This window comes from Anopheles darlingi, chromosome 3 (assembly GCF_943734745.1).
Source record: "Anopheles darlingi chromosome 3, idAnoDarlMG_H_01, whole genome shotgun sequence".
NCBI classification, from domain to species: domain Eukaryota; kingdom Metazoa; phylum Arthropoda; class Insecta; order Diptera; family Culicidae; genus Anopheles; species Anopheles darlingi.
The window spans coordinates 51,793,056-51,797,041 of NC_064875.1; positions in this window are offsets into that span (position 1 = coordinate 51,793,056).

Here is a 3,986-nt window from a genome sequence, read left to right on the forward strand (position 1 = left end):
GGCTAGGGGATAACCTTAAATCAACTGGTATTTTATTTTACATATGTCGAACCGTTTGTTAACAAGCAACGCCAACGGTATAGGTAAGTCCTCCTGCGGACCATGCAGCAATCGTTTGGACCGGTACACACGCACACACACGAGGCAGTTGGCAACTTTGCAGCTAGATTATCGTACAGATCCATCCCCACCACCACCCCAGGGGTTCGTTATTACAACTGGACGGCACAGAATGTCGGCAGACATTGCCAAAGCGAAGAAGGACCTACGAATGGCCGGTTGGGCGTCCGAAACCGAACCGAAAGGAACCGGGAAAAGGGAAAATGAATCTAAATATTCCTGGCCGCTCTGGCATCAGTAGCGCTGGCAGAGCTGGGAGGGCAAATCGATGCCTTCAAATACCGCACCCGCCCGACCCCATGCTGCGCTTCCCTCTCACGCTCACTAATCTGATACGGTAAATTATGCTCTGCCAGACCAAGCCGAACCCGATGGGATCGATTTCCCTCGATCAGCGTTAACGTCACACACACAAAAGAGAGAGAGAGAGAGAAAGAGAGAGAGCGAGAGAGATAGGATTTCCCTGTTTCCCCCATCATTTTCTCGACTCGGTTTCCTCTTTTTCCTTCCTTTTGTGCTTCAATTTTGTTTTATTTCGAGTGTTTTCCACTGCCACTGGCAGCTCCATCGACCGTTCTGGCGATCCGATCGAAAGGAAGAGAAGGAAAAGCTAAAGCTTTCCCGTACCGGACCGACCCCCGAACGACCAGAGCAGAGACGTGCTGCCCCGTTCGGCATGCCCATCCGTTGTCCCTTGGTCGGCTTGGTTGATGGGTCGTACATTTTCATTTGTGTCCCTCCGGTCCCGCCACCGGTCCGGTCATCAGCAGCCCTGGAATGCATCAGGAATCCGGGGGAGAATGAAGCAGCAGCAGCAACTGTGGAAGACGAAAGACAAACTCCGAAAAGGGACTTTTCCTCGAGTTCACTTGACTCCGAAAATATTTTCCATTTCGTTTCGGCGAGAAGGATTCTATCATCATCATCATCATCATCATCAGTATCGCCATCCAAATCATCGTCGTCCTCTGGCGCTCTACCGGCGCATCCCAAGCTACTCCATGCACACTACAACCGGTCGGTCGGTCGGTCGGTTGTTCCCGAGGTTCGACAGTTAAATGAACAGATTTTAATCTTGCTGGTGTTTGCTGCCATTACCTCTCCTGGGTTCTTCGGCACAAAAAAAAAAAAACCCCATCCCTTACAACGGTGTGGTGATGGCGGACCAACGGTTTGCTCATTTCACGACCAGAACACTCCCCCCCGGGAGAAACCAAATCCAACAACTCTCGGTGCACAACCGGTGTTCCTCGGACTCGGAAATCGGCCCAAAAAGGATTCTCGCGCCAGCAGAGTGCCGGTTGGAAAAAAAAAATCGGACCGTTTTTTGTAGCGCTGTGTGGGTCCTCGGAATCACCGGAATGCGGATGCGGAAGATATAGACACGGAAATAGATAGCGAAACCGGGTGCAGCCAGCCTAGAGCCCTCCGTCCTGGGACCGGGAGTCCGGACGGTGTGGGTTTGTTTGGGCATTTTTGCTCCGTTCTACCGATTTCAAACCGGGGGACGGACGGATAGACGAACGGATGGACGGATGGACGGATGGACGAAAAAAGGATTTAATGGAAAACCCTCGTTTCGCGTTTGCGAGTAATTTATTTGCGCCTTCCAAGTTCTCCTTTTTTTTTCTCCCTCCCTCCCGACACAACACCACACTTTCCATTGCATCCTCTGGCGGGCACTGCCGGACGGGCATACCGGCACGTAGGGGTTGGCCGGCAACGCTACTTCATTTGTCCAATTAATGGTCAATGGAATGGATTGGAGGGTTCCGCCTAGGTACGGCTTTGCTGTCCCGGGATGCTCTTCACACCCACTTGACACTTGGCACATTTAACTGTTTCGAATTCCGTTTTATCAGCTTCCGGATAGATAATGCGGCTCCATCCATTTCGTTCGTTGGGCGAGAGTAATCGACAAAACATGGAAGGAAGGATTTTCAATATCACGCAGCGCAGGTTGTTCCCGGACGCTTCCGTCAAGCGGAATAGCCCCAAATGGAACTTCTGCGATTCTCATAAAAGACAATAAAAACCACTTCGCTTCACCATTACGCTAGCAAAAACCCCGGAATGTCGCCTCCATTAGTACCCGGACCCATTTCTGACACCGATGTCCTGCATAAATGATTGGAGACAAGCATTCCAACTCGTGTGGCACTCGAATCTCAAATCTGGACGATAAAACACTTGAACACTCCCCCCCCCCCCCCCCGCCATGTCCCATGTCCTAGATGTGCTTCCACAGCAACCGAAGAGACTGGAATCGCCAGCGATGGCATCCGAGTAGTCCGAAGTATAAAATATTAACGGAAAGTGTTATTACGTGAGAATAGCAAATGGACCATCGTGGCAACCGGGACAATTCTTCGTCGAGAAAGAAAGATGCTCCCGGATCTCCACGTTGGCATTGAAGGTTGGGAAAACATCGAAAACAATCGCAGGATGAAACCGACGAACCCATCGTGCGGTCAGGTCATTCTTGGAGGACAAAGCTCGCTAAAAAGATGACCGGCTCTCCTGTTTCCTTGTATGTTGGTGTTGCATCCACAGGTTCTTTCGCACTAGGCGTTCCCCTTATGGCCAATTATCAGGCCACTTGCGAACGACACGTGCTCGGCGTCCCGTGGCTATCTGAGCTGTGCTGCTTTTGGGTTGCTTTGAGGTGGAAGTGTAAAAAGTCCTTCATCTCAATACTACTCGAAATGAAAATCTCGTTTCTGCTGCACCCGTTTCCCGTGCATTCGGTGGTTTGTTTGTTTTCCCGGCCACTTCCCGGCCCGGCGCGCCTCGATAGGAAGCTCTTAAAACTCTTTTTCGAATGCCACAAGAAGCGGAATAACTGAAGCCCTCCGACGGAACTGCCCCTCGATGCAAACTCACAAACCGGGCCATACACGCAAGAGAAAGAGGTGAGAAGGTGAGAGGAAGGCGGGGGGAATGGAAACTGGGGAAGAAAAAGCGGATGCCAGAGTGCAATCAAAGCTCGACCCACCGCAATGGAAACCGGGCGCAATGGTACTGGGCACAAAAAAAGGGTTTTCGGAAATCATCACAGAGCAAAAGAGAGACAGATAGAAGGTGCGAGAGCTGAACAGAGATGGGGAGCTCGGGGGGGAAAAAAGCTAGAGTGAGAAAATAAAGCATTTCCCTTCGCATCACAGAGGACGTGAGGTTCGTGAGGTTTGGTTTGGTTCCCTTTTTTTTTTGTTGCTCTCTTTCATTTTCCTCTGTGCCGGGTGTGACCGAGTCCAAGGATTTCCGGGATTTCCTCTCGAGGTTTCATTGTTGTTCCTCTGCTACCGTTCTTCGTTTTTGCCTGCTTTTGGTCATCCAGCACTTTTCGTAATGGTGGTGGTGGTACCGTGCCATGGGCGTTCGTTTCCCAACCAGGGAAGGTGCTTTTCATTATTTCAATTCGCTTTTTCGTGCAAGTGCTGGTAGTAATGCGGGATGCTTTCTGGGTCTATCTGACGAAACAGGCTCGGCTTTGTGAACCTTTTTTATGGGCTACAGCTTGCGTGTGCCGAGCAATTGTTTCCACACATGCTAATGGTCATTTATCACACTCACTTTCAGCTAGGATTCTCCGAGCTTCGCCATTGTAGCGATACAAAATTCTACAAGAGGTGTCACAAGTGTGGAAATGCTGCAACTACAGGTCAAAGATTTTAGATATGGCTACCGAATGATATCTGGAAAATCAAGGATTACAACTCGACACGTGCCCGGTTGAATCCGATGCAGGTTCCGGGCATATGACACCGCAATCTGCTGTGACCAAAAGTAACAGACCAACGCCAAAGGAAGATTGTAACCAGCGAAAGGAGCGCTAGATCCGCCGGTGGAAAGGTGAAGGCGGCAGA